The following is a 17,378-nucleotide window of genomic DNA, read 5'->3' as shown; positions in this document are numbered from 1 at the left end:
CTCCCACTCCGCCAAGGACATGCAGGTCCTTGGCCTCCTCCATCGCCAGACCATGGCAACACGACGCCTGGAGGAAGAGCGCCTCATCTTCCGCCTAGGAACCCTCCAACCACAAGGGATGAATGCAGATTTCTCCAGCTTCCTCATTTCCCCTCCCCCCACCTTATCTCAGTCCCAACCCTCGGATCAGCACTGACGTCTTGACCTGCAATCTTCTTCCCGACCTCTCCGCCCCCACCCCCTCTCCGGCCTATCACCCTCACCTTAACCTCCTTCCACCTATCGCATTCCCAAAGCCCCTCCCCAAGTCCCTCCTCCCTACCTTTTATCTTAGCCTGCTTGGCACACCCTCCTCATTCCTGAAGAAGGGCTTATGCCCGAAACGTCAATTCTCCTGCTCCTTGGATGCTGCCTGACCTGCTGTGCTTTTCCAGCAACACACTCTCGAATCTGATCTCCAGCATCTGCAGTCTTCACTTTCTCCTGGTAATGATCATTGTCTGGCATTTATTAGACACTAATGTTACTTACAACTTATCAGTCCAACCCTGAATGTTGTCCAGATCTTAAGTGAAAACCTGGGTGTTGTACAGGTCTTACGACTTATATCATAGATTGTTTCAACATCTGAAAAGTCACAGATGATGCTGAATGTTGGGCAATTATCAGCAAATATCCCAATTCTGATCTTACGATGGAGGGAAGCTCAGTGATGAAACAGCTGAAGATGGTTGGGCGGAGAACACTACCCTGAAGATCTCCTGCAATTATGTCCTGTAGCTGAGATGATTACCCACCAAATACTACAACCATTTTTCTTTGTTCTAGATTTGACTCAAACCAGTGAAGAGTTTTCTTCCAATCCCTGTTGATTCCAGTTTTGTTGGGGTGCTTTGAATATTGCTGGGAGAAAATGAGAACTGCAGATGCTGGAGATCAGAGTCGAGTGTTAATTGTGAATATTTCTGGAAAAATACCCAATAAGTCTTTCTATCTTCTTACAACAGTACAGCACCAATATCCCCATCACTTGCGTCAATAGCCACCTTGAATGGTTTTGCATTATTAGGCATAGCTAGCAATGTACAGAATTCAGGCTCTCAAATGCCTTATGACATTCTTCTGTTCACTGAAATTTTCTGCACTTCTTTTACAAGTCAGCCAGGAGTAGCCACACTGCTAAAATTCTGTATAAACCTCTGATAAAAATCATTCAGTCCCAGTAACTGTAGTACTTCTACTTTTATCAATGGTATGGGAAACTCCGCAATAACCTTTGCTTTCATATCCCATGGGACCACTTGTCCATGTTCAATGACATGGCTCAGAAATATGACTTGGGCATTTGCAAACTCAGACTTAGCCAGGTTTATCACCAACCCTGCCTCCCAAAGTCAATCAAACAATTCTAATTGTTGTTGGAGGACAGGTTGTTGGAGGGAATCCTGAGGGACAGGCTGTACATGTATTTGGAAAGGCAAGGACTGATTAGGGATAGTCAACATGCCTTTTCCTTGGGACGTGATCTATATGGACTTCAGTAGGGCATTTGACAAGGTTCCCCATTGGAGACTGGTTGGCAAGGTTAGTTCTCATGGAATACAGGGAGACTCCCACAATCAAAAAATGTGTAGGTTAGGTGAATTGGCCATGCTAAATTGCCCGTAGTGTTAGGTGAAGGGGTAAATGTAGGGGAATGGGTCTGAGTGGGTTGCGCTTCGGCAGGTTGGTGTGGACTTGTTTCCAGACTGTAAGTAATCTAATCTAATCTAACTAGCCATTTGTATATAGAACTGGCTCAAAGATAGAGGGTAGTGTGGAGGGTTGTTTTTCAGACTGGAGGCCTGTGACCAATGGAGTGGCACAAGGATCAGTGCTGGGTCCACTACTTTTCATTTTATATATGTATGATTTGGATGTGAGCATAAGAGATATAATTAGTAAGTTTGCAGATGACACCAAAATTGGAGGTGCAGTGGATAGCGAAGAAGGTTATCTCAGATTACAACGGGCTCTTGATCAGGTGATCCAATGGGCTGAGGGGTGGCAGATGGAGTTTAATCTAGATAATTGCGAGGTGCTGCATTTTGGGGAAGCAAATCTTAGCAAGACTTATACACTTAATGGTAAGATCCTAGAGAGTGTTGCTGAACAAAGAGACCTTGGAGTGCAGGTTCATAGCTCCTTGAAAGTAGAGTCGCAGGTAGATAGGATAGTGAAGATGACGTTTGGTATGCTTTCCTTTATTGGTCAGAGTATTGAATACAGGAGTTGGGAGGTCATGTTGCGGCTGTACAGGACTTGGTTAGGCTTGACCAATATTGGTTGGAATATTGTGTGCAATTCTGGTTTCCTTCCTATCGGAAAGATGTTGTGAAACTTGAAAGGGTTCAGAAAAGATTTACAAGGATGTTGCCAGGGTTGAAGGATTTGCCCTATAGGAAGAGTTTGATTAGGCTGTTTTCCTTGGAGCATCAGAGGCTGAGGGGTGGCCTTATAGAGGTTTACAAAATCATGAGGGGCATGGATAGGATAAATAGACAAAGTCTTTTCCCTGAGGTGGGGGAGTCCAGAACTAGAGGGCATAGGTTTAGGGTGAGAGGGGAAAGATATAAAAGAGACCTAAGAGACAACTCTTTCACGCAGAGGGTGGTACGTGTATGGAATGAGCTGCCAGAGGAAGTTGTGGAGGCTAGTACAATTGTAACATTTAAAAGGCATCTGGATGGGTATATGAATAGGAAGGGTTTGGAGGGATATGGGCCAGGTGCTGGCAGGTGGGACTAGATTGGGTTGGGATATCTGGTCGGCATGGACGGGCTGGACTGAAGGGTCTGTTTCCATGCTGTACATCTCTATGACTCTGTGACTCCAATAGATGCTCCAAACATTCCTTCCACATGTGACTAAAAATTACCAGATCGTCAATGTACACCAAACAATTGGGTAATTCCAAAATGATTTTTTGTTTAGTTCTTTAAATGTGGCTGGTACATTTTTCATATCAAATGGCATGATTTTAAACTGGTACAGTCCATTTGACATAAAAAGAAGCCAAAATTTCCTTTGCTCTTTTGGATAAAGGTATCTGTCAGTACCTTTTGAGAAAGTCCAACTTTGAAATGGAAGTTGCTTGTCCCACATTCTCATTGCAGTCTTCCAAAGGTGGAATAGGATATGAATCAGATTTTGTAACTGCATTGACATTGTGACAGTCCACACATAATCATTGGGTACCATCTGGTTTTGGCAGATATACCATGAATGAACTCTATTTGCTACAACTCACTTTGATTATATCATCTCTGAGCATGCATTCAATCACTTTTTGAACTTGGAGGATGCTGCTTAATTGGATCAGTACTTCCGATGTCTGCATCATAGCACTTCCCAGCTTGCTCCCATATATTGTCCCATGTGAAGTATTTTATTTTATTTATTTATTGTCATGTGTACTTAAGTACAGTGAAAAGCTTTGTTTACAAGCAGTACAGGCAGATCATCGTAAGCAAGGACATGCAGATCATAGGGTGAAAAAACACGTAGGCAGAGGCATACAGGTTACATTGCACGGCGTGTACGCTACATAAGATCAACATTAGCAAGATCAGCATTATTTGAAGTTAGAGAGTCCAGTCATCAGTCTAATAACAGTTGGGAAGGTGCTGTTCCTGAACCTGCTGGTGGGTGTGTTCAAGCTTCTATATCTTCTGCCTAATGGAAGAGCTTGTAGGAGAGCACTACCTTTCCGTGGCAATGAGCTATGTAAATAGAGTCCATGAATGGGAGACTGGCTTCCGTGATGGTCTGGGCTGTGTGCACAACTGTTTATAGTTTCTTCCAGACTTAGGCAGAGCAGTTGCCAAAGCAAGCCCTTATGGATTCCAACATCTGCAGGTTTTTTTTTGTCTCTAGCCAAGTTTGTTCCACTATGAGGGAATGCCCATTTTGACAAATTTTCTCTGCTTCCCCAGTCCTGAAGAAAGGTTACACCCAAAACATCGACTTCTCCATCTCTTGATGCTGCCTGGCTTACTGTGTTCTTTCAGCCTCCTCATTGTCTACCTTAGTTTTTCATCTGTTTGTTGTAATTCAGTTAATTTCTCTGAACTAAAAATATCCAGTCTTGTTTTTTTATCAGCTACTTGAAGAACTAGTTTCTGATAATTGAACTTTACCTTCCTTGTCTTTAATCTTTGATTTCACTTCCTGTTTCGACCCGTGGCTTTGTGACCTTGTTGCCACACAGTCGGAAAACATTCCAGGATATATTTTCACTGGCTTTTTGACCACAGTAGGCATCACTTGCAGTGTGATCCAGCTATATCATTACCAAGGATAAACTCTATTTCTAGAACCAAGAATTTCTCTATTACTCCAACAACCGCTTCACCATTTTTCCTCAGACTCTCCAACCTTACTTGATATAATGGAGCATTGCTCTTCTCGTGATAAATTCCACACATTGCCACTTTTTTCTGCCAATATTCCTTTTTAAATACTTTTCTTCTCACCTCTCACCATCAAAGATTAACTTCCTGGAACGCTTAAAATCTTACTTTTTTTTAACCTACTCTTCCTAGTGTACAAGAATAAACCTTACCCATCCAAGAGTAATCCAAGATGGAGGACAGGAAAAATTTCTGGCTATAAGAGCTGTTCCTTTCTTTGAGATATTTTAGGTGTTGGTGGTGATTTCCTCAAATTCCAGGAGCAGCAATTACTGTTTTATATGCTGTTGCATTGTTTTGGAACTTTGGAGAAAAAGTCAAAACAACAGCAGTTTAAAAGGGAGAAGAGCAGACAAAGGAAGCACATGGTGAGGTCATTGCAGGAGAGAGAGAGAGAACCTGCACAGTTACCGCCTTTGCTGTTTGAATTCGTGTATTGCTGGACATCGGAGTGCATCTGGGAAAATTAACAAACAGTGAAATTCACAACTAATCTTAGAGGAATTGTTGGGTGAAGTTCACAGCACAGAATCAGAGAGGTTAATTGTTGTTTTAAGTTGAAACTTTATTGCTGGAACAGCACAGCAGGTCAGGCAGCATCCAGGGAACAGGAGATTCGACGTTTCGGGCACAGGCCCTTCTTCAGGAATGAGAAGAACAGAAACAGAATCCCCAAGTGGAAAATGAAGTGTTGTTCTTTGAACTTGCGTTAAGGAACACTGCAACAGATCTGGGACAGAAATGTTGGTGTAGGAACACAGTGGTGTGTTGAAGTGGAGGCAGTGGGAAACTCTGGGTCATGTTTTACAGACAGAGTGTAGGTGTTCAGCAAAGCGGTCATCAAATCTGTGTTTCATCTCCCCCGATATACAGGAGACCACATTCTGAGCAGTGAATGAAATAAATGAGTTGAGAGAAGTGCAGGTAAGCTGCTGCTTCACCTGGAAGGTGTGCCTGAGGCCTTGGATACTGAGGTTGGAGGAAGTAAATCGGCAAGTAAGTCACCTTGTGCAAGACCAACCCCTTCCCACAAACGTCACTTCAATATATTACCACCTTTCCTGAGCTGTTAACAGTTCTGATGAAGAATCGCCAGACTCGAAATATTATCTTGCTTTCAAAGAACACAGAACATTACAGCACAGTCCAGGCTCTCTGACCCTCAATGTTGTGCTGACCTGTGAAACCAGCCTGAAGCTGAACTAACCTGCATTGTTGCATTATCATCCATATGTTTATCCAATGGCCATTTAAAAAGACATTAAAGTCGGTGAGTCTACTACAGTTGCAGGCAGGGAGTTTCACGCCATTACTACTCTCTGAGTAAAGAAACTACCCCTCTGACATCTGTCCTATATCTATCACCGCTCAATTTAAAGCTATGTCCTCTCATGCTAGCCATCACTATCCGAGGAAAACGTCTCTCTCTGCTAACACTATCTAATCCTCTGATCATCTTTCACATCTCTATTAAGTCACCTCTCAACCTCTTCCTTCTAACGAAAACAGCCTCAGGTCACTCAGTCTTTCCTCAGAAGACCTTCCTTCCATACCAGACAATATCCTCATAAATCTCCTCTGCATCTTTTCCAAAACTTACACATCCTTCCTATAATGTGGTAACCAGAACTGTACGCAATACTCCAAGTGCGGCCACACCATAGTTTCCTACAGCTGCAACATAACCCCATGGTTCATATGCCTTCTTAACAATCCTATTAACCTGGGTGGCAACTTTCAGGGATCTATGTACATGGACACGGAGATCTTTCTGCTCATCCACACTGCAAGAACCTTACCATTACCCCAGTACTCTGTATTACTGTTACTTCTTCCAAAATGAATCACCTCACACTTTTCTGCATTAAACTCCATTTGCCACCTTTCAGCCCAACTCTGCAGCTTATCTATGTCCCTCTGTAAGCAGCAATATCCTTCAGCACTGTCCACAGCTCGACCGACCTTAGAGTCATTTGTAAATTTACTAACCCATCCTTCTACGCCATCATCCAGGTCATGTATAAAAATGACAAACAGCAGTGGCCCCTAAACAGATCCTTATGGTATACCACTAATAACTGAACACCAGGATGAACATTTGCCACCACCACTCTCTGTCTTCTTTCAGCTAACCAATTTCTGATTCATACCACTAAATCACCCTCAATCCCATACCTCCATATTTACTGCAACAGCTTACCATGGGGAACCTTATCAAACGCTTTACTGAAATCCATGTACACCACATCAACCACTATACCCTCATTCATCTTCTCAACCATCTCAATAAGCTTTGCGAGGCACGACCTGCCCTTCACAAAACTGTGTTGACTATCCCTAATCAAATTGTTCCTTTCTAGTTAATAATAAATCCTATATCTTATAATTCTTTCCAGCACTTTACCCACAACTGAAGTAAGGCTCACTGCTCTATAATTACCAAAGTTGTCTCTACTCCCCTTCTTGAACAAGGGGACAACATTTGCTATCTTCCAGTCTTCTGGCACAATTTCTGTCGACAATGACGACATAAAGATCAAAGCCAAATGTTCTGCAATCTCCTTCCTGGCTTCCCAGAGAATCTGAGGATAAATCACATCCGGCCCAGGGGACTTATCTATTTTCACACTTTCCAGAATTGCTAACACCTCCTCCTTACGAACCTCAGTCCCATCTCATCTAATAGCCTGTACCTCAGTGTTCTCCTCAACAACATTGTCTCTTTCCAGTGTAAATACTAATGAAAAATATTCATTTAGCACCTCTCCTATCTCCTCGGACTCCAAGCACAAATTCCCACTCCTGTCCTTTCTTCTCACAGATGCTACCATATCAGCAGAGTCTCTGCAGAAATTTCTGTTTTGTTTCCAATCTCCAGCATTCGCTGTTGTGTTTTAATTCCCAAATGAGCCTGACTTTACAAGCAAATGTGACTGACTGAGTTCCAGCTGACAAAGAGGGAAGGAGCAGAAAAGCTGGGTGACTGGTTGGCCAATAAAATCTGAGTGCTTTGCTGAAGCATGCAAATATTTTTCAAAGCACAACATCTGTCAGACAAATAAGTCATTTGTTTAATCTCCGCAAAGAACTATTCAATGCTGATGGCTTGTGAAGGCTTATGATGCTGGGAGCTTAGCTTCAGTAATGTGTGTAAGATCCTTTCATTGTTCTAAATACCTACAGTGTGGCTGTTAGAAGATGCAGCTTGTGGGCTGTTACATCCACATTTCTGTCAAGTCCTAATGATATGTTAAAAGCCAAAAGAACTGCGGCTGCTGTAAATGCAAATGTCAGGTATAGACAGGATAGATTGAGTGAATCCTTAGAAGAGTATAAAGAAAGTAGGAGTATACTTAAGAGGGAAATCAGGAGGGCAAAATGGGGACATGAGATAGCTTTGGCAAATAGAATTAAGGAGAATCCAAAGGGGTTTTACAAATATATTAAGGACAAAAGGGTAACTAGGGAGACAATAGTGCCCCTCAAAGATCAGCAAGACGGCCTTTGTGTGGAGCCACAGAAAATGGGGGAGATGTACTAAATGAATATTTTGCATCAGTATTTATTGTGGAAAAGGATATGGAAGTTATAGACTGTAGGGAAATAGATGGTGACATCTTGCAAAATGTCTTGAAATGGTTAAAGGTGGATAAATCCCCAGGACCCGATCAGGTGTACCTGAGAACTCTGTGGGAAGCTAGATAAGTGATTGCTGGGCCTCTTGCTGAGATATTTGTATCATCGATAGTCACAGGTGAGGTGCCGGAAGACTGGAGGTTGGCAAATGTGGTGCCACTGTTTAAGAAGGGCGGTAAAGACCAGCCAGGGTACTATAGACCGGTGAGCCTGACCTCGTTGGTGGGCAAGTTGTTGGAGGGAATCCTGAGGGACAGGATGTACATGTATTTGGGAAGGCAAGGACTGATTCGGGATAGTCAACATGGCTTAGTCCAGAACTGGAGGGCATAGATTTAGGGTGAGAGGGGAAAGATATAAAAAAGACCTAAGAGGCAACTTTTTCACGCAGAAGGTGGTACGTGCATGGAATGAGCTGCCAGAGGATGTGGTGGAGGCTGGTACAATTGCAACGTTTAAGAGGCAATTGGATGGGTATATGAATAGGAAGGGTTTGGAGGGATATGGGCCGGGTGCTGGCAGGTGGGACTAGATTGGGTTGGGATATCTGGTCGGCATGGACGGGTTGGACTGAAGGGTCTGTTTCCATGCTGTACATCTCTATGACTATGACTAAGTAAATTCTTTAAAGAGATCTGGCAGTTTCTTCTCAACCAATCCCTGACCGGGTGGTACGTTCTTTTGCAGCTTTTTAGCTTCACTGTGCTTTCCTTTACCAATTCAAAAAACTCATTGGTTTGTCCTATTTTTCAATATCCACCTTCCCAGTGCTTTTTCTAAACCACCAACACTATGACTTCATGTGGCCTAATCAAAATGAAAATGTCTGAGCTTTTTTACTTTCCCTTTCCCCTCATGGATTTCCTTTTTAATCTTGTGGTAAACTGTCTTTACTATCTTTAATGAGATATCCTTTTCCCTTACCACCTGAGGATTTTTCTTTTCTCAATTTCTATCCCTCACAGATTGAAATTGACATTGAAAGCCAAACATTTACTCATGAACCAACTTGTAATCATCTGCCATTTTCACTGCGAATCTTGCAGTCTTAACTCTCTGCTCTTCCACATGAGTTCTCACTACTTCAGGAAGTGAATGTTTTAACTCCTCCAAACTAATTATCTTTCTAAGAGTATCAGATGTTTGATCTATTTTAAATGCCCTTATCCATCTATCAAAATTACTTTGTTTGATCATTTCAAACTCCATATATGTTTGACCAGGTTCCCTCCTTGGATTCCCAGAACATTGTAGTATTGTAGCTTCTGGTACTAACTCATACGCACGTAAGATGGTTTTTTTCACTTCATCATATTCACCAAGTACCTTTTCTGGTAGTGATGCAAATACTTCACTAGTTCTACACACCAATTTTGTTTCGATCAACAATACCCACATGGTCACCAGTTATTTCATTTGTTTAGTCGCTTTCTAAAATGAAAGGAGAAAGGCTTTTGCATCTTTCTCATTGAACCTCGGCAACACTTGGACATATTTAAACAAATCCCCACCAGGACTTTGACTATGAAGAGTGCTGTCCATCGCTGTCCTCATCACTACTCCTACCCTTCCCCTCTACCTCTGCCATTTTAAGTCAACTTGGAATTTTCAGTTCCAACCTCTGCAGTTCAAAAATTCCCTCTTTCTCCCCTTCTTCCGTAAGGGCCTCACTTTCCTTTCCTTTTCTTTTTTCCTGTGCTAAAGCTATTGTCTCTTTCTGCTTTTCCTCTGCTTTCAATCGTAATTCAAATTGTTTCATTTCCTTTTCATGTTCATTGGCATTTGAAGTTTGGCTATTTCCAATGATTCCAGTGCCATTTCTGGCAATCACAAATGTCGAACTATTACTGCAATTGCCTTCACTTTTCACACGGATAAAGGCCAACACCAGCTGGTCTTCCAATTCCAAAAGGGTTACCTGGTTCACTTTCTGTAAAACTCCTGAAGTGACTTCTTCCATCCCCAGGAAATTCTTAATGACTGGAACAGCCATTACTACACAAGGCACACCCTAACCGAATGCAACACTCAAAAAGGCAACACCAACACTCACCACTCACTGCCTTTGAGTCCAATAATCCTAAAGCCAACCTGGAATCAGAGATTTTGATCCCAGACAAGACCCCAGTTTGTTATGGACCAGACCAAACTCCCTCAAAATATATTAAGTAGATAGCCTAGATCCAGATTCAATTTCATTGGTCAAATTACTCGGCTTTAAGCAAAACAGACTTCAGTTTTACACTGCAGTTAAAGTACAGACAAAATAAAAAGAAAAAGAAAAGAATTGGCTTAAATGTAACTCTATCAAAATTCTTAACAGAATTATGTATATATTAACTACTGCCAATTAACTGTTCCAACTTTTAAAAAAAACCCCAAGGCCTTTTAAGGATTTCATTGGCTCTGAACAGACAGCTTATTTCTTCTATTTTAACCTTTCTTCATACAAAAAAAGGACAAAATATACCTCGTAAAGCCATTGTATCGTCACACCACAGTGTCAATGTGTTGTATGGTATAGAGTGATTCATAGTGCTTTCACCATGCTGGACATGCAACTTTTTCTTTTTCGTAATGCCCTCTTGATATGTACATCCTGTCCTCTAGTCATTATCTTTATGCTGACCTTTCTGAAAACATTTCTTCCTTTCTTCCAATATGTTTTTCTTGTTCAACATGGAATGCCTCTTAGCAATAGACAATAGGTGCAGGAGTAGGCCATTCTGCCCTTCGAGCCAGCACCACCATTCATTATGATCATGGCTGATCATCCTCAATCAGTATCCTGTTCCTGCCTTATCCCCATAACCCTTGATTCCACTATCCTTAAGACCTCTATCCAATTCTTTCTTGAAAGTGTCCAGAGACTTGGCCTCCACAGCTTTCTGGGGCAGAGCATTCCATACACCCACCAATCCCTGGATGAAGAAGTTTCTCCTCAACTCTGTTCTAAGTGGCCTACCTCTTATTTTTAAACTGTGTCCTCTGGTTCGGGACTCACCCATCAGCGGAAACATGCTTCCTGCCTCCAGAGTGTCCAATCCTTTTAATAATCTTATTCGTCTCAATCAGATCCCCTCTCAGCCTTCTAAACTCAAGCATGTATCAGCCCAGTCGCTCCAATCTTTCAGCATAAGATTGTCCCACCATTCCGGGAATTGACCTCGTGAACCTATGCTGCACTCCCTGAATAGCCAGAATGTCTTTCCTCAGATTTAGAGACCAAAACTGCACACAATATTCCAGGTGCGGTCTCACCAGGGTCCTCTACAGCTGCAGAAGGACCTCTTTGCTTCTATACTCAATCCTCTTGTTATGAAGGACAGCATGCTATTAGCTTTCTTCACTGCCTGCTGTACCTGCATGCTTGCTTTCATTGACTGATATACAAGAACACCTAGATCTCGTTTTACTGCCCCTTTACCTAACTTGACTCCATTTAGGTAGTAATCTGCCTTCCTGTTCTTGCCACCAAAGTGGATAACCACACATTTAGAAACATTAAACTGCATCTGCCATGCATCCATCCACTCACCTAGCCTGTCCAGGTCACCCTGTATTCTCCTAACATCCTCCTCACGTTTCACCCTGCCACCCAGCTTTGTGTCATCAGCAAATTTGCTAATATTACTTTTAATACCTTCATCTATATCATTAATGTAAAAAAAAAGCACTTGTCTCTTCTCCCATTAAAAACTCCAGATGATAATTGCCAAACTCAGAACTTTTGCACACATTAATAACTTTCTTGAGAGTAGGTTTCTCCTCTTTCAACAGACATGTGTTCACAGTGATATATCTTACATCTAAGACAATCCTGTCTCTGATGAGATCACTTTTCAGTTGACCAGACTCTCAGGCTTTAGTTAGATGTATCAATGTCTCCAGCTCTCTCCCCTGTGCTCTTGTTGAACAAATACCTTTCAGAAATAAGGTTAATATAAGGCTCAAAATGGATCTTCAAAGCATTAAGAGTTTCTCCAGACTGGCTTCACTGCTTATCAGTTCAACCTGGGAAACAGTACAATTTGGCATATTCTTTCCCCAGCACTGATTACAGAGTTACTGTTCTAAATTGCTCATTCTTTTTATTTAATTCTGTAACCCTCATTTCTCAGATTTGCCACTGGGACTGGAACAAATTCTAATTTTGTCTCACATCTCCTTTCATTTTCACAGCAGCATGGAATGGAAAATGCACAACAATTCTGACTCAAAGTTACAAACTGTGGTTTTAATTCCTCCCCGCTGTCTCTTTATCGTAGTTGATTCTCTTCTAGCTCTGAAAGTTCATTAAATCTCAGCTTCATACTTCTGATTGCATGTTTCAGTAGTTTGTTTAACAGCTGCCACAAAAACAAATTGAAACACTTATAACAGATGGAAGGGTCACATGATTACACAGGCAAGCCAGGTCACTTTGTGCTTTGATGTGAAAACCATGGAAAATGCCAGATTTCTTCAACAATTTTAAAATTTATTTTTCGTGAGAGAACACCAAATCCATCTCTATAAAATCTTCCAGATTACTCCATATATTGTGACACTTATCCATACCTCATTGAAAATATCTTGTGTGTCCAATACCTTGATACATCTTTTTAAGAAAATAATAGAATATCTGTAAGGTAAATCTTTTCATGTAAAGTTCATTCATTCCACCATAAAGTCAGAAGAGGGAATGTTCACTGATGACCGCACAAAGTTCAGCACCATTTGTGACTCCTCAGATACCAAAGCAGCTGAAATGCGCAAGGCCTGCACAATATCCAGGTTTGGGCTGACAAGTTACAAACAACATTTGTGCCACACAAATGTCAGGTAATGACCACCTCAAATGAGAGACAATCAAACCACTGCCCCTTGACATTCAATGGCATTACCAAAACTGAATCCCCAATATCAACACCCTGGGGCATTACAATTGACCAGAAACTGAACTGGTCTCACCATGTAATTACTGCGACTACAAGAGGAGATTAGAGGTTAGGAATCCTGCAGCAAGTAACCTTTCTCCTGACTTCCCAAAACCTGTCCACCATCTACAAGGCACAAGCCGACAGAGTGATGGAATAGTCCCTACTCGCCTGGATGGGGACAGCTTCATCAACACCCAAGAAGCTTGACATCATCCTAGGCATAAAATGTCCTGCTTGATTAGCATCGTATCCATGAACATTCACTCCCTTCACTCTGATGCTCATTAGTAGCAGGGGTATGTTATCAACAAGTGCACTGCAAAAATTCACTAAAGCTACTTAGACAGCACCTGCCAAACCCACAACCATTACCATCTGGAAGGACAAACGTAACAGGAGCTCAACGACCTGCAAGTAGCCCGCTAAGCCACTCACCACCATCCTGACTTGGAAATATAGTGCCATTCCTTTAGTGTCAGGGGGCATTCCCACTCGACCAACATTATGGATGTACCTACAGCAAATGGACTGCAGCAGTTTAAGAGAGCAGCTCACCACCACCTTCTTATGGGCAATTCAGGATAGGCAACAGCCATGCCCACACCTCAAATGAATAAATAAAAAAGAGGATTATAGTAATAAGCTAATTGGGACCTAGTCGCATGCCATGTAAATATTTTATTCACTGTTTAATTATCCCTTCTTTCCTTTTCGGTATTTGAGATCAAATTATTTTAAGTAAATAAAAGCTGGATGCAATTTCCTCCAGCTAAGTCTCACCAAGTTTGAAGGCATCATCTTCCCAAATCCAATCTCTTTCAACTGAATGTTTTCCTTCTCTCATGAGTAACCCACAGTGTCAATCTATTGCCTTTCCAGAGCCTTATTCAAACTATTGCATCATTTGACTTGAATGATTTATCTTTCAGTGTTTGTAAAATGAGGAATGAACAAACTCCAAAATTTGTTGAGGCAAAACTGTGTTTTTGTGTTCAGTCAAACACTGTCATTCTTTATTGTTAAACAAATGCTGCATTTTGTTTGTTAATCTTTATGACTGACAAAATAGAAAATGTCCTTTGCTAACATTAGTACTCTATAAGGATTAGTTTTTGAATAAAAATCAGTTCATAATGACCAACAAATGCATGCCACTTTTCCCAAAAAAGGTCATGTCTTTCAGAAAAGTCAATAGATGTTTGCAACATGTTGGAATGCTACATGAAGCAATGCTTTTGAAGATGATTCTACAGTACAAAGTACAGGAAGCTAGTTGACATTGGGAATGCTTAAGCCAGCTACTTGGAGCAAGAATTCTAAGCCATATGATGCTGGGTACAGAGGTCAAATGTCACTAAAAATCGTGCCAATGACCAATGTGCTGGTCTCCAACTGCATTCCCTCAATGAAGAATGACCAATTGAACTGATTTAAGACCTAGTGAGGCCTGAATGATTTTCAGCCTCCAGGTCCCCACTGAGGCAGAGTTTAGCTGCCTATAAGTGGCCTCCCAACAACAGACCACAGCCTTCCTTTCCTACCAAGGTTCAGCAGTAACTGCTACATTCCCCTTTCCCTTATTCTGCAAAACAGAGATGGTCAAAACACTATGATTTCTTTTTCATTTCCAATTTGTAAAAATTTGAGAAAGGTTATCTTCCTTTTGAAGACTCCTACCTGCCATCATGGCATCCAAATGCTGTGTTCAAGCTATTGGTTCCCAGCTTTGAGACCCTGCCTTCTGTTCTTAATTGGACTGCCTATGCTCAGGCAACTGATCAGCCAAATTTGAAAATCATAAGTAATAGATTATTTTCCACACAGTCTGACTTCTGACTGCCCTTCCCTTGCCCCCACTTTGAGTCTGATAGTGGAGTCTTGAATTCTGCAGAAAAGTTCTGTCCTTAGCATCTAAAACATTTGTTCACTTGCATACATTAAGGAACACAAAATTTACCAAAATAGGTTTTATGCTGTGTCCCCCACTACATTAGAAGAAAGTAAGAATGTAATGCTTGGAACCTCTCAGCCACACTTATCCCTATCTCATTCTTCCCATCATGAGCATCTCAAGAAGTAATTGACAGGGAAAGATTGATGTTCGGAGATTGACAGTTGAGAAAGTATAAAACTACTTGCAAAAAGATAGAACAACACCAGGTTCTTCATGCATTTCCTGATCATAATTGTCAAATGCTGAGTGTAAAATCAGACGGAGAGCCATCTCAGGGATGTTTAGCACATTAGAACTGTGAAGATCTATAACGGTTTATCCAACTATTTATTTTCTTGACTGTAATCATTGTTTGACCTAAAGATGCCAAAAGAATTGGGAAGGGTTTCATTTTTTTTAGATGTGATGCTTTACCTATTATTTTTGTGAACGTCATCTGACATTCTTTGTAAAAAGTCCTTCAAGATCAGTCAATTGTCAGATGATCTCTGCAAAGTCAATCCAGAAGTACAATTCTGTTTTGTCCTGTTAGTGAGTAGTCCTAATTCTTTTTGTTCAGATTTTGCTGCTTAAGCAGCTGCAAATTATAAGAACACCATTTGCTGACAGATAAACTGTATTATACAAACACACATACCCAGTCTGACATCCCATCGCTAACAGATGGTAACAATTTGGAAAGGTTTCTGCTGCTTTTGGCTAATATGATAGAACTTCAGCATACTGGGAATATTATTAAATTAGGACACAGTTGGATCAGAAAATAAATATTTTACCAGAACCAAGTGCACAGATTATTTCTGTGTATTTGCTAGTGCAATCAGTGATTGATTTGGGGCAATGGACATTTTAGTTATGGAAACTAAATTCATTTTGGATATATATATATCTAACATAGGAACTAAAATGATTAGATTACTTACAGTGTGGAAACAGGCCCTTCGGCCCAACAAGTCCACACCGACCCTCCAAAGAGCAACCCACCCAGACCCATTCCCCTACATTTACTCCTTCACCTAACACCATAGGCAATTTAGCATGGCCAATTCACCTAACCTGCACATTTTTGGACTGTGGGGGGAAACTGGAGCACCCAGAGGAAACCCACGCAGACATGGGGAGAATGTGTAAACTCCACATAGACAGTTGCCTGAGGCGGGAATTGAACCCAGATTTCTGGCGCTGTGAGGCAGCAGTGCTAACCACTGTGCCACCGTGCTGCCCCATATATAAACAAATAAGTTTTTAATAAACACGTTTTCAGACTAATAATTAATTTTAAAATGTTGTTTTCCTGTCACAGGAAGTTTCTTAAATAAAATCTTAAAGAATTAAAATGGCAGCTGCTGCTCAAAGTTGAAATCTCTTGGAAACTGAAGCATAAATATTGGACTCAGCTTCCAGAAAAGATGATTCGGAGATGCCGGTGTTGGACTGGGGTGTACAAAGTTAAAAATCACACCACACCAGGTTATAGTCCAACAGGTTTAATTGGAAGCACACTAGCTTTCGGAGCGACGCTCCTTCATCAGGTGATAGTGGATGGCTCAATCCTAACACAGAATTTATAGCAAAAATTTGATGTGATGTAACTGAAATTATACATTGAAAAATTGATTGTCTGTTAAGCCTTTCATCTGTTAGAATACAGTGAGAGTTTCACTTCTTTCTTGCACACGAAAGAAGTGAAACTATCACTGTATTCTAACAGATGAAAGGCTTAACAGACAATTTTTCAATGTATAATTTCAGTTACATCACACTGTAAATCTTTGCTATAAATTCTGTTAGGATTGAGCCCTCCACTATCACCTGATGAAGGAGCATCGCTTCGAAAGCTCGTGTGCTTCCAATTAAATCTGTTGGACTATAACCTAGTGTTTTGTGATTTTTAACTTCCAGAAGAGGGAAGTCTTACAAATTTCCTTTTGGTAATGGGGTAGAATCTTTGAAGGGTGTACTCCCATAGACACTAATTGCCTTGACCAAGCCATTTCTTATTTCTGATGTTACACAGCAGGTTCCGAAGGATATCACATCTTAACCTAACTAAATATCTGCACGTGAGACCAATAGGGTGAGGAACCCTGGTTAAGCACTTGTGAGCAAACACAAATACACCTTCTCCCTCCCTTCTGACCAACTCAGCATAGATTCAGGATCGAATCTGAGGCTTCTTAGGTATTTATCATTCAGTTTCTAAATTGAGCCATGAACAACAATAAAGAACTGTTTGTGTTTTGGATTAATAATCAAATAATCTTTCCCAAGTTTGCAGGATATATAAAAGAATAAGTAGATAGGCAGCCACAGCAAATTGTGGTGCACCTTCCAAAGCCGGATACTCAGGAGAGAAAGAAACAAATGCTGAGGCAGGTTGGATTAGTTGATATAGAGAAATAGTTGGTCCAGCAT

At 41.2% G+C, this 17,378-nt stretch overlaps 1 protein-coding gene across 1 annotated transcript in view; it reads left to right on the top strand.

Annotated features, from left to right (window-relative positions):
* LOC122555968 (intestinal-type alkaline phosphatase 1-like) overlaps window positions 1-17,378 on the top strand; it is a 46,006-nt gene that overhangs the window by 4,528 nt on the left and 24,100 nt on the right. The window lies entirely within an intron of this gene.

Source organism: Chiloscyllium plagiosum, chromosome 13, assembly GCF_004010195.1.
Source record: "Chiloscyllium plagiosum isolate BGI_BamShark_2017 chromosome 13, ASM401019v2, whole genome shotgun sequence".
Taxonomy (NCBI): Eukaryota; Metazoa; Chordata; class Chondrichthyes; order Orectolobiformes; family Hemiscylliidae; genus Chiloscyllium; species Chiloscyllium plagiosum.
The sequence above is the reverse complement of the archived record's forward strand: the minus strand, read 5'-3'. Positions and strand labels throughout refer to the sequence as shown.